Genomic DNA, 21,971 nt, shown 5'->3' with positions numbered 1-21,971 from the left:
TTGTGTATTTCCGACGCGTAATGCGCCTTTATTGTGAAGGCGTAACCGGAAATGACCACGTGACCTCTACTAGCTGAGCAGTTTAACGATCGGCGGGTGCTCCTCGTGCGTCGCTTTCACGCTGCGCGCACACTTTTAGTTAAAATGAGCTCCATAAGGACCGGGGTGAGTATTTGTCTCTTTCAGGCTCTCTACTTTAGACAGAACATTCTGATTTTCTCTCACCTCGTCGAAAATGTTTTGTTCAAATGTGTTAGTGGCGTCCATTCATCTAGCTAGCCAGCTAGCTAGCATGCTGAGTTACATTGAGGCCGGCTAGCACATTGATGCTAATCAGAAACTGAAAGCTACTTTGTTGTGTATAACTTAATATAGTTGAATGAACAAAGGTATTATTTCAATCTATTTTGTTTCGTTTCATTCTGGTAAAAACGTTTCAGCACTGTGGAAAATATATTTTATTTCAAATATAACCGTCATGTCATCAACACAAGCATGGAAAACAAAATTGTAAAATCACATTCACGCTTAACAAGCTCTTAAAATGAAGGTGCAAAAATAAGTAATATGTAAGAATTGTCCAATAAAGTGTAAGATAATAGTGCAGAGTGGTAAAATGTAAACATAGAGACACCTGAGAAGAACTATTCTGCAGGTTTAGAGGCCGGAAGTTACAGCTGTGCTCTAAAGGGTGAGTGTGGCTAAGGTGGTGTGGTATTAGCGCTCTTGCCTTGCATCATTCACAGACCACATTGGTCTGACTACGGTCCTTTTGAAAAAAGAACAAAAAAACTGACAATTTCTTTGCTCTCTGCGGCATTCATTTTGATTTTCTCTTCTCGCCATATTGACATAAACAACTGCCAGACAACCAAACTTGCTAGTTGATACTGTTATCTGATTGGCTGTTAGCGTGTCACTTCCACTGATCAGCGATTACCTCCTGCTAGGGCTGGGCGATATATCGCGGGTTTGTCTGTGCGATATAAAAAATTACTATATCGTCCGTGATATTCAAGTATACGTTCTCAGGCAGTTGCTTTTACCTGCGGGCATTACACTACAGCAGTGGTTCTCAAACTTTTTTTGTCATCCCCCACTTTGGACAAGGGGGAGTTTTCAAGCCCCACCTGCCCCCATCGCCCCAACAGAACGCTAATGCCAAGCTTAACATTTTCAAATTTATCGAACATCAAGTAACATCAAGTTTTATACATTCAAACTAAATAACATAAAATAAAATCAAGTTCAATAATAAATAAAATAACTGTGCAGCTGTGGTATAACTTGCATCAAGTTCGATATCAAATAAAATAACTTGCATCAATTCAATAATAAATAAAACAAAAGTGTTGTAACTTGCATCAAGTTCAATAATAAATCAAAAAAAGTGTTATAACTTGCATCAAGTTCAATGATAAATCAAAAAAAGTGTTATAACTTGCATCAAGTTCAATAATAAATCAAATAAAAGTGTTATAACTTGCATCAAGTTCAATAATAAATCAAATCACTTGCATCGAGTTCAATAATAAATAAAACAAAAGTGTTATAACTTGCATCAAGTTCAATAATAAATAAAACAAGTGTTATAACTTGCATCAAGTTCAATAATAAATCAAAAAAAGTGTTATAACTTGCATCAAGTTCAATAATAAATCAAATAAAAGTGTTATAACTTGCATCAAGTTCAATAATAAATAAAACAAAAGTGTTATAACTTGCATCAAGTTCAATAATAAATCAAAAAAAGTGTTATAACTTGCATCAAGTTCAATAATAAATCAAATAAAAGTGTTATAACTTGCATCAAGTTCAATAATAAATCAAATAACTTGCATCAAGTTCAATAATAAATGAAAATAAAAGTGCCACTTTGCAATCTTTGCCAAAAAAAGGAGGACAGGGCAAGTGAACATGAGTTTTACAGTACTCCAGCATTAGTGGCTGCAATGAGCCTGTTTTGCACTGCACAGCTTTTCAAATCGGGGTTGCAGGCTTGACACTGCCACTGTTAAAACCTCATTGAATTCGGGGCTGAGCTGCCTTGACGCGAGTGTTTCCCGGTGAATGACACATTGTGTCCAATGCGCATTTGGCGCAACCCTCTTTATTAGAGCCTGCAGCCCGTTTCTTGACTTTGCCATGCGCGCCATCAGAGCAAAAGCCCACACAGTTTTCCCATTTAAGGTCGTGTTCTTTGAGGAAACTGTCCATTATCTTGAACAGCTCATCAGCAGTGGCTCTATTTTTTATGTATTTGCAAAACAGCAAATCCTCGCACAGTGACTCGCCATTCACAAAGCTTCCGCTTAGCCCCGCCCCCATTAGTTACTGTTGCTGTCTGTCAAACTTTCGCTCCTACCTAGAAATGTAAAGCATACAGGAAAAATAAGTATTTTACATTTATCTATATAGCGGATTTCACAGACAGAATCACAAAGTGATTTCCAGTGTGTATAGAAAATGAAAGCATAGTAAAAAAAAAAAATCAAAGAATATAATAATAAAAAAATAAAAGTGAAATTTCCTCCCGTTCCTCGCGCCCCACCTGTCATGTCTCTATTCCCCACCAGTGGGGCGCGACCCACACTTTGAGAAACGCTGCACTACAGGCTCTTCTCAGTCTTTCTTGTCTCTCCTTCTCACAGAGACATAAAACAAGCGCACCTTCTTACATACGTCACATACTGTCACGCGTTCAACGTCATACGCCCTCGCGTAGCAGACAGGTAGCGGCATGGTAACGTTAGCTGTGGTGCTAGTGGTAAAACGAGAGAAAGTAGGTGCGAATCAATTAACAAATGAAGGAATAATTAATTCCCAAGCAAAACAGCAGGTTGTCCATCGTCTGGTGGTGGTTTGGCTTCAAGCGTGTAGATAGTGAACAAGTATGCAGCAAAAGCGTTGCTACAAAAAGTAGCACCACTGCCAATGTGTAGCATCATTTGAAAAGTCACCCGCTAGAGAATGAAGACTAGGAGTGCTTGAAACTCCGCATGTCAACATCTCCGTTCGGTGCCACACCAACAAAACGCCCAAGCAACCATTTCCAGATCAACACTGTATGAAAAAAATAGTCAACAACAGAAGGAGATAACGTCCGCAGGAACCTACCACGTAGCGAAGGACATACACTATTTGATTTCCTATTATGCAGCTCATTTTTCTTTTACACTTTTTGAAATATCTTGTGTGACATCATGCACAAAAGTGCACTTTATTTGTTCTTAACTATTGTGGTGGTGTTCTGTACAATAAGTGCACTTTAATTTAGTGTTGTTTTGATTTGTCATCCTAGTGACATCATGCACAAAAGTGCACTAATAGCTTGTTTTCAAATGTCTGACAATCTTGCACTTTCTGTTTTGAAATGACATGAATGTGGCGCTGCTTAAAGGGAAACTTCGGTTTTTTTCAACCTGGGCCCTGTTTTCATAATTTTTTCTGTATATGTGAGTGCTGGATAAAACATTTTTTGAGGTCGCGCCAGTATTGAGCAGGGCAGGCAGCCTCCAGCCCAGCTAACGCTCGTACACAGGGCAACTGGCTCTCGTCAAAATTCGGCCTATAAACATGCATTTTTTTCACACTGACAGGCTCAGATAGTTACAATGAGTGTCCGACAACATACTAGAAAGGAGAAATTAACGTATGTCTCTACCTTTAGCTGGAGATCGCTGTTTGTTGTGAGCTGTGTCCAAATCTCACCACGCTACAAATCTCGTTCCGAAATCTCGCGATAACTCGCGACAAAACACCGGTGGAAAAACAGTTACCTGACTGAGGTGAAGAGAGATGACTGAAGTGATTTTCTGTTGGATTACCGAAGACTGTTATTTTAGTTTTATAGAAAAGTTTGTTTGTTTGTCTGTCATGGCTGAATTTTTGCCTGATGTGGACGACGTGGATGAAATTGCATTTGATTTTGATGGCCGGCCGTATCTATTTGAGCCGGAGTACACAGATGAAGAGCTTCAAGAAATTGAAGAACGGACGAGGAGAGACGGAGTTGGGCAACAGGCAGAGGGCACGGAACCAGCTGCTGCAAGGCTGCGAAACACTGGAAACTGGTGGTGTTCCTGTGGGTGCTGTGTACCTTTGCCTACAGAGGAGGAATGCCTCTGTTGCAGGGAATGGGACCTTTTGCAGCCAGCTGTGTTTGGGGATTACCCAGTGGACGGTACACAACGCTGTGTAACGTCATCAGAGGATTTCCCCTCCTTGATCAACAGGGCAGTGCTAGAGACCTTCTTCCATGTTCCCAAAATTCCACCGGTGTTTTGTCGCGAGTTATCGCGAGATTTCGGAACGAGATTTGTAGCGTGGTGAGATTTGGACACAGCTCACAACAAACAGCGATCTCCAGCTAAAGGTAGAGACATACGTTAATTTCTCCTTTCTAGTATGTTGTCGGACACTCATTGTAACTATCTGAGCCTGTCAGTGTGAAAAAAATGCATGTTTATAGGCCGAATTTTGACGAGAGCCAGTTGCCCTGTGTACGAGCGTTAGCTGGGCTGGAGGCTGCCTGCCCTGCTCAATACTGGCGCGACCTCAAAAAATGTTTTATCCAGCACTCACATATACAGAAAAAATTATGAAAACAGGGCCCAGGTTGAAAAAAACCGAAGTTTCCCTTTAATAATTGTTTAATAAATACAGTTTTGGTAAATTGACTTAATTGTGATTTCCCTCTCTGCATGAAAGTTTAAAATGAGCATATATTAATGCAGTATGAACAAGAATGTTTTAATGTAGAGTGTTAATTCAAGGCTAAGGCAAAATATCGAGATACATGTCGTGTATCGTGACATGGCCTAAAAATATTGAGATATTTTGGCGAAGTTGGTAGAGTGGCCGTGCCAGCAATCGGAGGGTTGCTGGTTACTGGGGTTCAATCCCCACCTTCTACCATCCTAGTCACGTCCGTTGTGTCCTTGGGCAAGACACTTCACCCTTGCTCCTGATGGCTGCTGGTTAGCGCCTCGCATGGCAGCTCCCGCCATCAGTGTGTGAATGTGTGTGTGAATGGGTGAATGTGGAAATACTGTTAAAGCGCTTTGAGTACCTTGAAGGTAGAAAAGCACTATTTATCCCATTTAACCCATTTATCATTTAATTAAAGCTCATGTCGCCCAGCCCTACTTCCTGCCTTTGTTCATGCAACCACCCTTGCTTCCCACCAAGAAGGGAACACAATGACTGAATATTTTATCGAACGCATTTTTGTTGACACTGAATACGTGTCTGTTGTGAAAAATATTGATATTGTTTTATCTCCCCGCCCAGAGTGCTTTTAAAAATATATTGATATCGATAATGTGTCTGTTGCGATGTACATTGTGTATTTTGTACTCTTTTAAATTAAATTTATATCATGGCGCCGATACCAAAATACTGGTATCGGGACAACACTAGTCTATCACGATAAACATTGATATCGTTTTATTACCCAGCCCTGTAAAGATTTTTTAAAAATTGTAATGTGTTACTGATATTAAGTGTCTACAGCGATATAAATATATTGATATCGTTCACCCAGTTCTATAGGCTTTTTTAAAAAAGTGTATTGTTTTGTTGATCTTACGTGTCTTACCACGATATTTTTTGATAGCATTTAATCGCCCAACCCTATAAGGATTCTTAAAAAATGTCTTATTGATAGTGCGTGTCTATTGTGATATAAATATATTGATATCGTTTTATCACCCGGCTTTTGGAAAAACATTTTTAATGTTTTATTGATATCACGTGTCTTACCACGATATAGGACTGGGCGATATGGCCTTTTATTAATGTTTCCATATTTTAAGGCCATGTCACGATACACGATGTATATCTCGATATTTTGCCTTAACCTTGAATGAACACTTGATGCATATAATCACAGCAGTATGATGATTCTATGTGTCTACATTAAAACATTCTTGTTCATACTGCATTAATTTATGCTCATTTTAAACTTTCATGCAGAGAGGGAAATCACAACTAAGTCGATTTAGCAAAACTGTATTTATTAAACAGTTATCAAGCAGTGGCACAAACATTCATGTCATTTCCAAAACAGAAAGTGCAAGATTGTCAGATACATTTTAAAACAAGCTATAAGTGCACTTTTGTGAATGTCACTAAGATGACATATCAAAACAACACTAAATTAAAGTGAATTTTTTGTACAGAATGCCACTACAATAGTTTAAAACAAACAAAGTGCACTTTTGTGCATGATGTCACACAAGATATTTCAATAACTGTCAAATAAAAATGAGCTGCATAATAGGCTTGCAGACGTTATCTCCTTCTGTTGTTGACTTTTTTTTCATACGGTGTTGATCTGGAAATAATTGCTTAGGCATTTTGTCGGTGTGGCACCGGCCGAGATGTTGACATGCAGAGTTTCAAGCACTCTTCATTCTCTAGCGGGTGACTTTTCAAGAGATGCTACATTAGCAGTGCTGCTACTTTTTGTAGCAACGCTTTTGCCACATAAACATATTCCCACTTGAAGCCAAACCACCGCCGGACGATGGATCCCGTGCTGTTTTTCTTGGTAATTAATTCTTCCTCTGTCTGTCTAATTCTTACCAGACTCGCACCTTCTCTCTCTCGTATTACCACTCGCACCTCACCGTTAGCATCGCAGCTAACGTTACCATGTCGCTACTTCTCTGCTCCGTGGGAGCGTGTGACGTTGCACGCGTGACGTATGTAAGAAGGTGCGCTTGTTTAAGTCTCTGTTTGAAGGAGAGACAAGAAAGAGTGGGAAACGCATGCAGTGTAATGCCCGCAGCTAAAAGCAACTGCGTGAGAATGTATACTCGAACATCACGATATAGTCATTTTCTATATCGCACAGAGACAAACCCGCAATATATCGATATATCGCCCAGCCCTACCACGATATATTTTATCGCCCAGCCCAAAAGGATTTAATGAAAAAATTATCATGTTTTATCGATAGACGTGTTAATTGCGATATATATGTTAATATTGTTTGTTAATTGCGATATATTTGTTGATATTGTTTGTTAATTGCGATATGTATATTGATATCAGTTGTGTGTGTCCAGCACAGCCATCGGGATCCGCTGTAAAGACGGTGTGGTGTTTGGCGTGGAGAAGCTGGTCTTGTCCAAACTGTACGAGGAGGGCTCCAACAAGCACATCTTCGACATCGACAGACACGTCGGCATGGTAACCACACACAGGAGGGGGCGAAGCAGCAACAAGCTTGTAACCGTCTGACACCCGCCCAGGCAGTGGCGTGTCCCCTGGCTGACGCGCGCTCGTTGGCGGAAGTGGCCCGGGAGGAGGCGTCCAACTTCAGGTCCAACTACGGACACGACATTCCCCTCAAGGCAAGCCGTTGCAGAGTGGTAACGCCCACCGCTCACGCCGCTTCCTGTCGCCACACAGCACCTGTCGGAGCGTGTGGCCATGTATGTGCACGCCTACACCCTGTACAGCGCCGTGCGACCTTTTGGCTGCAGGTGAGGCTTCCTGGTCACACCTGTTCCCTCCTGATCACACCTGTTCCCTCTTGGTCACACCTGTTGCCACCTGGTCACACCTGTTGTCGCCCACAGCTTCATCCTGGGCTCCCACGACAAAGACGACGACCCGCAGCTCTACATGGTCGACTCTTCCGGTGTCTCTTATGTGAGTCCTGGACACACACACACAATCCCACGCACACACACACACACAATGGCGTGATGATACTGAGAAGGTTTCGCTAGAGAGCTGATGTCATTTGATGTAACTTTTCTCTTGGCTGTCTGACCAAATTGTACCTGTCAACTTGCACAACCACCAACATCCTCATCTTTAACCTGCTGCATCTGTGTGTGTGTGTGTGTGTGTGTCACTTTAGGGCTACTAGGGGTGTGCCATCGGAAAAGCCAAACAAGCTGCCAAGACAGAAATTGAGAAATTGCAGGTGACTGTGTGTGTTTCCGTATTTTTCGGACTATAAGTCGCTCCGGAGTATACGTCGCACCGGCCGAAAATGCACAATAAAGAAGGAAAAACCAAGAATAGACATTTGAAAGGCAATTTAAAATAAATGAAGAATAGTGAACAACAGGCTGAATAAGTGTACGCCATATGACGCATAAATAACCAACTGAGAACGTGCCTGGTATGTTAACGCAACACATCATGGCAAGAGTTATTCAAAAAACTATAACATATAGAACATGCTATACGTTTACCAAACAATCTGTCACTCCCGATCGCTAAATCCGAGGAAATCTTCCTCCCCGGTGTCGCCTCTGGTATGTCCTTTCTTTCTGCTGCTCGATTGCCGTTCTCTGCTGCATATTTCACTACGTCCAGCTTGTAATCTGCAGTATATGATTTCCTTTTCGGTGCCATTTTTGTTCAGTCCTTCTCAGTTTTTATAAGTTACCACCAATGTTGATGTGATCCATTTTAATAGCTACAGCAGTAGCATATAGCAGATAGCATCTCATGACCCACAATGCACTTCTGCCATGACCCTCCCCCGCCGAATTCTTATTGGTTGACGTGTAAGTGACGATTGCTGACGTGTGTGTGACAATTGCTGCCATTTGCTTCGTCTCTTACGCGAATGGGATAAATAATATTATTGGATATTTTACGGTAATGTGTTAATAATTTCACACACAAGTCGCTCCGGAGTATATGTCGCACCCACGGCCAAACTATGAAAAAAACTGTGATTTATAATCCGAAAAATACATTATATTAAATATATATATGTGTTTACATATATTTTTATTTATACGTGTGTGTGTGTGTGTGTGTGTGTGTGTGTGTGTGTGTGTGTGTGTGTGTGTGTGTGTGTGTGTGTGTGTGTGTGTGTGTGTGTGTGTGTGTGTGTGTGTGTGTGTGTGTGTGTGTGAGATGTCATGTAGGGCTGAACGGTTAAAGCAAAAATAATCCCAATGCTTTGGATTGATTTTGTAATCAGGATTGTTCATGAATTAGAAGACATGAATATACCAAGATAACTTGAAATATCATTAAAAACAACAATCAATGAAAACTAGAAAAGTTTGGCAGAAAATTTGATGGGCCACCTATCTGCTCTGAAGCTGTGGGCCGGCGTCGGTTGAAGCTAAATGCAAAATTAGCCTGCTAGCTGTAGCTTGTTATACTGGGAACAGTGGGCATACTGTATTTTTTTAGAGATCTTTTCATGTTAAGTATACTTCTAAGATGATGTCAAGTATCAACATTCAAGATTTGCAGGTTTAAGCAAACAATAGCTAAAATGTTAGCATGCTAACATAGGATGATTTGGCATACTTCTATGATGACATCAAGTATCAAAAATCATGATTTATAAGTTTAAACCAACATTAGCGAAAATGTTAGCATACTAACATGGGATGAGTTTGCATACTTCCATGATGGCATCAAGTATCAAAATTCATAATTGGTAGGTTTAACACGCGAAGTCCCAGAGAAGGGTCAATTGATATTTTTACCTAGAAAACACACAAGAGGGTCATTTGACCCCTAGTCCCCCCTGTGGACACTCCTTTTGTTATGAAAATGTGGCTGTTAGTGGCACACGGCAGGGGGCCACTTGAGCCTGTGTGGGGGAGGGGACCTTACAGCTCAAGCTTTAGTTCTGAGGTAGGTTGTGTGTGTTTTTGCAAGGATCAACAGAATGAAGGGATCAACACTCTGACATTTATTGTTAAAAAAAATACAAAACAAAACATATTTACAAAGAATGAAAAAGCAACTGTTTTCCCAGTTTTGGTGTGGAGGGTTGTTGCAGAAGCAATTGTTATTTTTGTGTGCCAAAAATAGTTTAAAAAAAAAAATTTACAAAGAAAAAAGCATATTTACAAAGAATGAAAAACCATGTCCATGTAAACGTGACTGACATACATTTGAGCAGTCACTCACAATCCTGGCACTGCCATTGCTGCTTTCGGCATTTCCCACATGTATAATTTTTCTGTCTACCTAGACAAACTGCCCCTAACAGCCTCATTACCATAACAAAATGAGTGATTAGTGTATTCGGGAAAAGCGTCGGGCCAAATGACCCCTCTCTGGGTCTTCTAGGTAGACAGAAAAATGCTGGGACTTCTAAACAATAGCTAAAATGTTAGCATGCTAACATGGGATGAGTTGTTCGTGTGATCATGTACATGTGACTTACTTGATATCAATATTGATATGGATATTGATCGGGTATGGCCCCAATGAACTTGACCGGTGATGTCATCCAGCCCTCAAACTTGTGCTGCAAAATGTTGGTGTGATTGTTTGTTGTTATGGATGATGATATAAAATATTATCAAAATGATAAAGTGTGTAGCTGTGTTCATGATCAAAGTCGCCGAGGTCTATCAGAAATTATCAGTAACAAATGTGTCCGCATCATGAGCTCAACTTTTATGAATTGTTGTAAGCAAAAAGACAATCACCACTCCACTTCATGATTCACCATGAGAGGTGTTTCATCTAGCTTGTGTACTATTGTGTGCTTAGCTGTCGTGTAGCTGCCTATAGCCTGGCATATTTACCCTCTGTAAAATAGAAGAAATTGGTGTGCGCTGACTGTTGATTGATGTGACACAACACAACAAAGGTGGACCGGAATGAAAGTGTTGAAGCATGCGGAAAGGGGGCGTATCCTCATGATGACTGACAGCCAATAGTGTTGCCCCTCACTCAGACGCCGCTGACGCCATCCTGTTGATGTCGTCGTGTCTCTACGCGCTGGGCACGCAGGACTCCAGCGACCTGTGCAAGTGAGAAGAGCGCCACCGAGGGTTTTGACCTGTCCCTCTGTGGCGTTTCAGGTTCTTCCTCAAGGTGTCTGAGCTCTTCGAGAAGACCAGGGTAGGCCCCGCGATCTCGTGTGACTGGCGCCTTGCGCCGCTAACCGCTGTGTCTCCCCGCAGAAAATCAAGGCGCAGGTTGCGGCCGACGAGGACCTGAAGTTAGCCGACTTGTTGAAATATTACCTGCGGGAGTCGCAGGCCGCAAAGGTGGGTGTGGCTGCGCCTCGCCCCCACCTGCGAGGGCGGTAGAGTCGGGAGCAGGCGTCGAGGACTGGCATAGGAGACGCCGAAGTATGGTGGCGCCACCGCCTGATGCCCTCTGGCGTCACTAGTGCAAGCCCTCGACGCCTGCCCTTGACCTGTATGACCGACAAAAGATGGCGGGCGTGAGTTGTGGACAGAATGGAAAACAAAGGCGTGATGATGCTGAGAAGGTTTCGCTAAAGAGCTGATGTCGTGTGATGTAACCTTTCTCTTGGCTGTCTGACCAAAGTGTGTGAGTGAATGCTGTCTGTCTGTCTGTCTGTGTGTGTCTGCCCTGTGATGAGGTGGCGACTTGGTGTACGCCACCTTCCGCCTGAATGCAGCTGAGATAGGCTCCAGCACCCCCCGTGACCCCGTAAGGGACAAGCGGTAGAAAATGGATGGATGTTGATATCGTTTAATTGCGAAATATACATGTTGATATCGTTTGTTAATTGTGATATGTGGATATTGTTTGTTAATTGCGATATATTTGTTGATATTGTTTGTTAATTGCGATACATATATTGATATCGTTTGTGTGTGTCCAGCACAGCCATCGGGATCCGCTGTAAAGACGGTGTGGTGTTTGGCTTGGAGAAGCTGGTCTTGTCCAAACTGTACGAGGAGGGCTCCAACAAGCGCATCTTGAACATCGACAGACACGTCGGCATGGTAACCACACACAGGAGGGGGTGAAGGGGACGGCGTGGCGAAGTTGGTAGAGTGGCCGCGCCAGCAATCGGAGGGTTGCTGGTTACTGGGGTTCAATCCCTACCTTCTACTATCCTAGTCATGTCCGTTGTGTCCTTGGGCAAGACACTTCACCCTTGCTCCTGATGGGTGCTGGTTAGCGCCTTGCATGGCAGCTCCCGCCATCAGTGTGTGAATGTGTGTGAATGGGTGAATGTGGAAATACTGTCAAAGCGCTTTGAGTACCTTGAAGGTAGAAAAGCGCTATACAAGTATAACCCATTTATCATTATAAGCAGCAACAAGCTTGTAACCGTCTGACACCCCCCCAGGCAGTGGCGGGTCTCCTGGCTGATGCGCGCTCGTTGGCGGAAGTGGCCCGGGAGGAGGCGTCCAACTTCAGGTCCAACTACGGACACAACATTCCCCTCAAGGCAAGCCGTCGCAGAGTGGTAACGCCCACCTCTCACGCCGCTTCCTGTCGCCACACAGCACCTGTCTGAGCGTGTGGCCATGTACGTGCACGCCTACACCCTGTACAGCGCAGTGCGACCCTTTGGCTGCAAGTGAGGCTTCCTGGTCACACCTGTTCCCTCCTGGTCACACCTGTTGCCACCTGGTCACACCTGTTGTCGCCCACAGCTTCATCCTGGGCTCCCACGACAAAGACGACGACCCGCAGCTCTATAGGGTCGACCCTTCCGGTGTCTCTTATGTGAGTCCTGGACACACACACACACTCAAACACACACACACGATGGCGTGATGATGCTGAGAAGGTTTCGCTAGAGAGCTGATGTCATTTGATGTAACTTTTCTCTTGGCTGTCTGACCAAAGTGTACCTGTCAACTTGCACAACCACCAACATCCTCATCTTTAACCTGCTGCATCTGTGTGTGTTTGTGTCACTTTAGGGCTACTGGGGGTGTGCCATCGGAAAAGCCAAACAAGCTACCAAGACAGAAATTGAGAAATTGCAGGTGACTGTGCGTGTTTATATTAAATACGTATATATATGTATGTATATATATTTTTATTTATGTATATGTATTTGTGTGTGTGTGTGTGTGTGTGTGTGTGTGTGTGTGTGTGTGTGTGTGTGTGTGTGTGTGTGTGTGTGTATTTGTGTGTATTTGTGTGTGTGTGTGATAGATGTCATGTAGCGCTGAACGGTAAAGCAAAAATAATCCCAATGATTTGAATGTATTTTGTATTTAGGATTGTTCATGAATTAGAAGACATTATTGTACCAACACAAGTTTAAATATCATTTAAAACAAAAAGTAAAAAACAACAACCAATGAAAACTAGACAAGTTTGGCAGAACATTTGATGGGCCACCTATCTGTGCTCTGAAGTTGTGGGCCGGCGTCGATTGAAGCTAAATGCAAAATTAGCCTGCAAGCTTTAACTTGTTATACTGGGAACAGTGGGCATACTGTTTTTTTTTTTTTAGAGATCCTTTCATGTTCAAAGTATACTTCTAAGATGGCATCCAGTATCAAAATTCAAGATTTGCAGGTTTAAGCAAACAATAGCTAAAATGTTAGCATGCTAACATAGGATGAGTTAGCATACTTCTATGATGGCATCAAGTATCAAAATTCATGATTGGTAGGTTCAAACAACAATAGCTAACATGGGATGAGTTGTACGTGTGATTGTGTACATGTGACGTACTCGATATCAATACTGATATGGATATTGATCGGGTATGGCCCCAATGAACTAGACCAGTGATGTCAGCCAGCCCTCAAACTTGTGCTGCAAAATGTTGGTGTGATTGTTTGTGGTTATGGATGATGATGTGAAATAACATCAAAATGATAACGTGTGTAGCTGTGTTCATGATCAAAGTTTCCGAGGTCTATCAGAAAGTATGAGTAATAAACGTGTCCGCATCATGAGCTCAACTTTATGAATTGTTGTGAGCCAAAAGACAATGACCACTCCACTTCATGATTCACCATGAGGTGTTTCATCTAGCTTGTGTGCTATTGTGTGCTTAGCTGTCGTGTAGCTGCCTTTAGCCTGGCATGTTTACCCTCTGTAAAATAGAAGACATTGGTGTGCGCTGACTGTTGATTGATGTGACACAACACAACAAATGGAATGAAAGTGTTGAAGCATGCGGAAAGGGGGCGTGTCCTCATGATGACTGACAGCCAATAGTGTTGCCCCTCACTCAGACGCTGCTGACGACATCAACAGGATGGCGTCGTGTCTCTACGCGCTGGGCACGCAGGACTCCAGCGACTTGTGCAAGTGAGAAGAGCGTCGCCGAGGGTTTTGACCTGTCCCTCTGTGGCGTTTCAGGTTCTTCCTCAAGGTGTCCGAGCTCTTCAAGAAGACCAGGGTAGGCCCCGGGCTCTCATGTGAATGGCGCCCTGCGCCACGCCCCCGCTGACCACTATGTCTCCCCGCAGAAAATCGAGGCGCGGGTTGCGGCCGACAAGGACCTGAAGTTGGCCGACAAGGACCTGAAGTTGGCCGACTTGTTGAAATATTACCTGCGGGAGTCACAGGCTGCAAAGGTGGGTGTGACAGCGCCCCGCCACCACCTGCGAGGGCGGTCGAGTCGGGATCAGGCGTCGAGGACTGGCATAGGAGACGCCGGAGTAAGGTGGCGCCACCGCCTGATTCCCCCCCCTCTGGCGTCACTAATGCAAGTCCCCGACGCCTGCCCTTGACCTGTGTGACCGACAAAAGATGGCGGGCGTGAGTTGTGGACAGAATGGAAAACAAAGGCGTGATGATGCTGAGAAGGTTTCGCTAAAGAGCTGATGTCATGTGATGTAACCTTTCTCTTGGCTGTCTGACCAAAGTGTGTGAGTGAATGCTGTCTGTCTGTCTGTCTGTCTGTGTCGGCCCTGTGATGAGGTGGTGACTTGGTGTACCCCACCTTCCGCCTGAATGCAGCTGAGATAGGCTCCAGCACCCCCCGTGACCCCGTAAGGGACAAGCGGTAGAAAATGGATGGATGTTGATATCGTTTAATTGCGAAATATACATGTTGATATCGTTTGTTAATTGTGATATGTGGATATTGTTTGTTAATTGCGATATATTTGTTGATATTGTTTGTTAATTGCGATACATATATTGATATCGTTTGTGTGTGTCCAGCACAGCCATCGGGATCCGCTGTAAAGACGGTGTGGTGTTTGGCTTGGAGAAGCTGGTCTTGTCCAAACTGTACGAGGAGGGCTCCAACAAGCGCATCTTGAACATCGACAGACACGTCGGCATGGTAACCACACACAGGAGGGGGTGAAGGGAACGGCGTGGCGAAGTTGGTAGAGTGGCCGTGCCAGCAATCGGAGGGTTGCTGGTTACTGGGGTTCAATCCCCACCTTCTACCATCCTAGTCATGTCCGTTGTGTCCTTGGGCAAGATACTTCACCCTTGCTCCTGATGGGTGCTGGTTAGCGCCTTGCATGGCAGCTCCCGCCATCAGTGTGTGAATGGGTGAATGTGGAAATACTGTCAAAGCGCTTTGAGTACCTTGAAGGTAGAAAAGCGCTATACAAGTATAACCCATTTATCATTATAAGCAGCAACAAGCTTGTAACCGTCTGACACCCCCCCAGGCAGTGGCGGGTCTCCTGGCTGATGCGCGCTCGTTGGCGGAAGTGGCCCGGGAGGAGGCGTCCAACTTCAGGTCCAACTACGGACACAACATTCCCCTCAAGGCAAGCCGTCGCAGAGTGGTAACGCCCACCTCTCACGCCGCTTCCTGTCGCCACACAGCACCTGTCTGAGCGTGTGGCCATGTACGTGCACGCCTACATCCTGTACAGCGCAGTGCGACCCATTGGCTGCAAGTGAGGCTTCCTGGTCACACCTGTTCCCTCCTGGTCACACCTGTTGCCACCTGGTCACACCTGTTGTCGCCCACAGCTTCATCCTGGGCTCCCACGACAAAGACGACGACCCGCAGCTCTATAGGGTCAACCCTTCCGGTGTCTCTTATGTGAGTCCTGGACACACACACACACACACTCAAACACACACACACGATGGCGTGATGATGCTGAGAAGGTTTCGCTAGAGAGCTGATGTCATTTGATGTAACTTTTCTCTTGGCTGTCTGACCAAAGTGTACCTGTCAACTTGCACAACCACCAACATCCTCATCTTTAACCTGCTGCATCTGTGTGTGTTTGTGTCACTTTAGGGCTACTGGGGGTGTGCCATCGGAAAAGCCAAACAAGCTGCCAAGACAGAAATTGAGAAATTGCAGGTGACTGTGCGTGTTTATATTAAATACGTATATATATATGTATGTATATATATTTTTATTTATGTATATGTATTGTGTGTGTGTGTGTGTGTGTGTGTGTGTGTGTGTGTGTGTGTGTGTGTGTGTGTGTGTGTGTGTGTGTGTGTGTGTGTGTGTGTGTGTGTGTGTGTGTGTGTGTGTGTGTGTGTGTGTGTGTGTGTGTGTGTGTGAGTGTGAGAGAGGTGTCATGTAGGGCTGAACGGTTAAAGCAAAAATAATCCCAATGATTTGGATTCATTTTGTAATCAGGATTGTTCATGAATTAGAAGACATGAATGTACCAACATAACTTGAAATATCATTAAAAACAACAATCAATGAAAACTAGAAAAGTTTGGCAGAAATTGAGAAATTGCAGGTGACTGTGTGTTTATATTAAATATATGTGTGTGTATATATATTTTCATTTATGTATATGTATTTGTGTGTGTGTGTGTGATAGATGTCATGTAGCGCTGAACGGTAAAGCAAAAATAATCCCAATGATTTGAATGTATTTTGTATTTAGGATTGTTCATGAATTAGAAGACATTATTGTACCAACACAAGTTTAAATATCATTTAAAACAAAAAGTAAAAAACAACAACCAATGAAAACTAGACAAGTTTGGCAGAACATTTGATGGGCCACCTATCTGTGCTCTGAAGTTGTGGGCCGGCGTCGATTGAAGCTAAATGCAAAATTAGCCTGCAAGCTTTAACTTGTTATACTGGGAACAGTGGGCATACTGTATTTTTTTTTTTAGAGATCCTTTCATGTTCAAAGTATACTTCTAAGATGGCATCCAGTATCAAAATTCAAGATTTGCAGGTTTAAGCAAACAATAGCTAAAATGTTAGCATGCTAACATAGGATGAGTTAGCATACTTCTATGATGGCATCAAGTATCAAAATTCATGATTGGTAGGTTCAAACAACAATAGCTAACATGGGATGAGTTGTATGTGTGATTGTGTACATGTGACGTACTCGATATCAATACTGATATGGATATTGATCGGGTATGGCCCCAATGAACTAGACCAGTGATGTCAGCCAGCCCTCAAACTTGTGCTGCAAAATGTTGGTGTGATTGTTTGTGGTTATGGATGATGATGTGAAATAACATCAAAATGATAACGTGTGTAGCTGTGTTCATGATCAAAGTTTCCGAGGTCTATCAGAAAGTATGAGTAATAAACGTGTCCGCATCATGAGCTCAACTTTATGAATTGTTGTGAGCCAAAAGACAATGACCACTCCACTTCATGATTCACCATGAGGTGTTTCATCTAGCTTGTGTGCTATTGTGTGCTTAGCTGTCGTGTAGCTGCCTTTAGCCTGGCATGTTTACCCTCTGTAAAATAGAAGACATTGGTGTGCGCTGACTGTTGATTGATGTGACACAACACAACAAATGGAATGAAAGTGTTGAAGCATGCGGAAAGGGGGCGTGTCCTCATGATGACTGACAGCCAATAGTGTTGCCCCTCACTCAGACGCTGCTGACGACATCAACAGGATGGCGTCGTGTCTCTACGCGCTGGGCACGCAGGACTCCAGCGACTTGTGCAAGTGAGAAGAGCGTCGCCGAGGGTTTTGACCTGTCCCTCTGTGGCGTTTCAGGTTCTTCCTCAAGGTGTCCGAGCTCTTCAAGAAGACCAGGGTAGGCCCCGGGCTCTCATGTGAATGGCGCCCTGCGCCACGCCCCCGCTGACCACTATGTCTCCCCGCAGAAAATCGAGGCGCGGGTTGCGGCCGACAAGGACCTGAAGTTGGCCGACAAGGACCTGAAGTTGGCCGACTTGTTGAAATATTACCTGCGGGAGTCACAGGCTGCAAAGGTGGGTGTGACAGCGCCCCGCCACCACCTGCGAGGGCGGTCGAGTCGGGATCAGGCGTCGAGGACTGGCATAGGAGACGCCGGAGTAAGGTGGCGCCACCGCCTGATTCCCCCCCCCCTCTGGCGTCACTAATGCAAGTCCCCGACGCCTGCCCTTGACCTGTGTGACCGACAAAAGATGGCGGGCGTGAGTTGTGGACAGAATGGAACACGAAGGCGTGATGATGCTGAGAAGGTTTCGCTAAAGAGCTGATGTCGTGTGATGTAACCTTTCTCTTGGCTGTCTGACCAAAGTGTGCATGTGTACCGGAGGGGGTGGTGCCATAAGGCGGGGGCAGCGTCTTAACGTGGTGGGCGCACACCATTCGATGGCATGACTGTGTCGCTCCCATCGCAGGACCTGCTCTACCGCAGGAGTCGAGCGCTGCTGGATTACGAGAGCGCCAACAAGGGCTCTGGACAAAGGCCACGCCAAAAACCGAGACATCCTGCAGGCGGAGAGCAGCCAGCAGCTGTGCTGTCACAAGTTCGACAAGATCTCCGACTCCACCAAGCAAGGTGAGCGCCGCCGCCGCCACGGTAGTCCCCGTCTGCTAAGCCTGCTGGGTTTCTCTCCAGAGCTCATCGACTTCAAGACCAGGCGAGTGGCGGCGTTCAGGAAGAACCTGGTGGAGCTGGCAGAGTTGGAGCTCAAACACGCCAAGGTAGACCCCGCCCCTCCCGGAGGTGGACACGTTGTCATAGCTGCAGAGCTTCCTGGGGGTCCTGAAGGGGAACACTTAACCACGACTCCTCCTCGGACACGCCCTACCCCGCTGGACGAAATATTGCCACCAGGAAGGAACAGGAAGTCTGTCATCGTCATCACTAACCACGCGCTGTCCCGTCCCACGGTCTAATCGGGATCAATCTGCTTCATCTTGTCTTCTGTGCTCTTACTTTTGCGGGTTCTTTGGGGTCGCTCAACTTCTTGTGCCACTTCTGCTTCCTGTCTTTTTAGGAGGAGACTCAGTCTATTCCAGGGGCATCACTAGACTTAATACTGTACTGGGGCACACAGATTTCATAGAGAAAAAACAAACAGTTTTTTAAAATATTCAGTCATATCAGACTGTTGTTCTCTAGATCTTTGATTAACCACATGAAATGTACTGCGGTAATGCATTTGACCTACCTGTGCACTTTACTCTTGACTTCCAAACGAGTACTGATAAAAGCAAAAAGACAAATTAATCTTTTTGAACCATTTGTCAAAACTGCAAGAGGGGTAGTTTACACTAACTACGTTGTGTCATCTCTCTGAGGCCCATCAATTTCCTACAAATATGTACGTAGTTCAAAGTCTCCTATCTGCATTTTTCATGGGATTATAAGAATAGCAAAAGCTGCTCTCTTTACAAAGTTATCCCACCCTTCCTTGTGACAAAAAGTCACCTGACCAAAAAGCATTCTGTAAGAAACTGACCGTTTTTTTCCCCCCTAAAAATTGTTTTTTGTTTTTCCTCATATGGGAGGTTTTGTATTTCTGCCATCAATATACAAAATCAAATGACTCAGAAGCAAAAAAAACATGATTCGGACATCATTCGTTGATAGTCAACTCATCAACTTTCATCTCTCCCTCACCTCTTCCAGTACTTTGTTCCACTTTGTCAGGACAGACATTGAAAAATATATTTAAAAAAATCTAATTGCGGCAACAAAACCCGATATTTTTAGCCATCTTTCCGGTGACAAATACAGAATTTGTACTATTTTTTTCTGGGAACAAAACCAGATGCTTTAGCTGTAGCCATTTTTCTGGTGACAAGATTATTTTAGTCAAAGACAAACCGATTAACAAGACAAGTCTACTGTGCTATTTTTCTGTGAAATAAACTTTAACGTGACCCCAAAAAGGGACAAGTGGTAGAAAATGGATGAATGGATTTAAAAATTTGGCTCACGACTTGATAGGGGGGAAAAAATTTCTTCCTGAAGATAGAGCATTTGAAAAGCACTGCGTGGCTTCCTCCCACCTCCAAAAACATGCACCTGGGGATAGGTTGATTGGCAACACTAAAATTGGCCCTCGTGTGTGAATGTCTGTCTGTCTATCTGTGTTGGCCCTGCGATGAGGTGGTGACTTCCGCCCGAATGCGGCTGAGATAGGCTCCAGCGACCCCGAGAGGGACAAGCAGTAGAAAATGGATGGCTGGATGCACCATCCATAGGCTGTATCCATCAACTCACACAAGCTTACGCAAAATCATCATTGTTGCAAAGGTCCTGAGCAGAACCAGCAGACCATAACCAACAATATGTTTCATGCTCACTGGAAATTCCCCCGACAGCTCGAACAGCAAATTAATATGCTTGTCTTGTACAAGGAATAACGTTAACTAACTTAGCATGAACTTAAAACAAGACTTATGTTGCCTAGCTAGCTAGGACTTCACTTACCTCTCTCATTCCTCGCTGATATATCCCTGCTGCGGACGAATATCTTCCTGATATCCATCTAGGAGTTACAATTCGAGTCAAATCAAAATAATATAATTAACAAGCCGTTGTCGGCAAACGTTACCTAACCTGACTCTCGCCAGATCATTGTAGTTGGTGGAGCTCAGTCACATGGACCCCGACTTAAACAAGTTGAAAAACTGATTCAGGTGTTACCATTTAGTGGTCAATTGTACGGAATATCTACTGTATTGTTTCATATAATGTATTCTCTTCCTTTGCAATCTACTAATAAAAGTTTCAATCAGTCAATCACCTACCTCACGCAGTGATTCTCATCGCCTGCCTCTCGCTCGCTCGACTTCAGTTGACACGGAAGTATTAGTCGCTACACGTTAATAAATTACCATATTAATAAGCAATGTGCGCATTGTTTATGTAGCAATCAATGACCATACTAAGTAGTATGTGTGCTGTTGTCTGTGCTGTGTAGACTTAAAACTATGAAGTGTCTTTTTTTTTTTTTTTTTTAATTGGTGAATTTTTTACTGTTGCACTGCAGATCAATCATCATCGGCGGTCACTCGAAGCGAGTATGACGATCCTCTTGGTAGGGGTGTATCCCTTTATGGAGGATGCCTGTGCGTGACTTTGTTTAACGTGGGGAGACTGGTGCACAGACAGTCATCACACGATCCTTGACAGATCCGGGTCAGGGTCCAGTGGCATGGAGTCCAAGACGACTGGGGACCCTTTTCTGCTGCAGCCTACATCCGCCATCCCAGCCGTTGTGACGCTCCATAGGGTTAGCAATCATCCTCCGTCTGTTCTACCGTTGAGGTCTTGGGTTGTTATCTCCCTATAACTGGGCCCACATGGATGTGTGGGTGCCTTCTTCCGCTATCGCAGCCATTGTGGTGGTTCATACATCTACCGTCTTCCGCCTGCTCCGCCGTTGAGGTCTTCACTGTATCCCTGGCTAGGGGGCAGTTAGGTACCGTACTAGTCCTTTGCCAAGGGCCACCTGGGGTAACAGTGATAAAGGGGTTAACCTCCTAGTGCCTCAAGGCCCCATAGAGGAGCCTCCACTGCCGGATGCACTTTAACGTCATGCACGGGACACTGCAGATCAATACTGGGGCACATGCCCCAGTGAAATCTGTCTGACGACGCGCTGAGTCTCTGCTTTAATGTCGGAATTGTTTCACTCATGACCAAAGCTTGCATCCTTGCCAAGATGGCAGCCACTTTTATGGAAAAGTCAATAAACGGTTAGTTTTTTCCCCACAATAAAACACTTGTTTTCCCTTCAAAACGTCTGCGTCACTATTTGGTTGACAACTACAAAGTTGCACAACGACTTTTGGCGCTGAAGACTGCATGTAGAAGCACTCTACAGCAGCAGGTGGCGGCAGAGAGCTCATTCCGGAAGTCAAGCACATTAATGTGAAAATACAACACTGAACTCCAACAACAACTTTGACTTATTTTGCATGCAATTACAGTTGTAATCTATACATTTATATAAACTATCAGGTTATTTGCTACGTTATTTTCTGATTGACTATGAATGTAGTATGCCGTAGTTGAAGCTTAACTTCGAGCCCTGTGGCGATGGGGATGCATCGACGTATCAGGTGTGGACACACTGGTAGCTGCAGATGCAAACCTGCACACAGGTGGCTCAGGAT

At 44.3% G+C, this 21,971-nt stretch overlaps 6 non-coding genes and 1 pseudogene across 6 annotated transcripts; all 7 read left to right on the top strand.

The window, feature by feature from the left end:
• The first annotated feature begins 83 nt into the window (after positions 1 to 83).
• On the top strand, positions 84 to 20,784 carry LOC133646755 (uncharacterized; annotated as a pseudogene).
• On the top strand, positions 7,711 to 7,789 carry LOC133647537 (small nucleolar RNA SNORD53/SNORD92). The gene has a single exon (XR_009825719.1). It is a non-coding gene; the product is annotated as a small nucleolar RNA SNORD53/SNORD92 (small nucleolar RNA).
• Positions 11,209 to 11,287, top strand: LOC133647550 (small nucleolar RNA SNORD53/SNORD92). Its single transcript, XR_009825732.1, has one exon. It is a non-coding gene; the product is annotated as a small nucleolar RNA SNORD53/SNORD92 (small nucleolar RNA).
• LOC133647543 (small nucleolar RNA SNORD53/SNORD92) lies at positions 12,490 to 12,568 on the top strand. The gene has a single exon (XR_009825725.1). It is a non-coding gene; the product is annotated as a small nucleolar RNA SNORD53/SNORD92 (small nucleolar RNA).
• LOC133647545 (small nucleolar RNA SNORD53/SNORD92) lies at positions 14,478 to 14,556 on the top strand. The gene has a single exon (XR_009825727.1). It is a non-coding gene; the product is annotated as a small nucleolar RNA SNORD53/SNORD92 (small nucleolar RNA).
• LOC133647541 (small nucleolar RNA SNORD53/SNORD92) lies at positions 15,753 to 15,831 on the top strand. Its single transcript, XR_009825723.1, has one exon. It is a non-coding gene; the product is annotated as a small nucleolar RNA SNORD53/SNORD92 (small nucleolar RNA).
• Positions 18,052 to 18,130, top strand: LOC133647549 (small nucleolar RNA SNORD53/SNORD92). Its single transcript, XR_009825731.1, has one exon. It is a non-coding gene; the product is annotated as a small nucleolar RNA SNORD53/SNORD92 (small nucleolar RNA).
• Positions 20,785 to 21,971: the final 1,187 nt, after the last annotated feature.

Source organism: Entelurus aequoreus, linkage group LG03 (assembly GCF_033978785.1).
Source record: "Entelurus aequoreus isolate RoL-2023_Sb linkage group LG03, RoL_Eaeq_v1.1, whole genome shotgun sequence".
In the NCBI taxonomy this organism is placed as follows: Eukaryota; Metazoa; Chordata; class Actinopteri; order Syngnathiformes; family Syngnathidae; genus Entelurus; species Entelurus aequoreus.
Note: the sequence above shows the minus strand (reverse complement) of the source record. Positions and strands in the feature narration are given on the sequence as shown.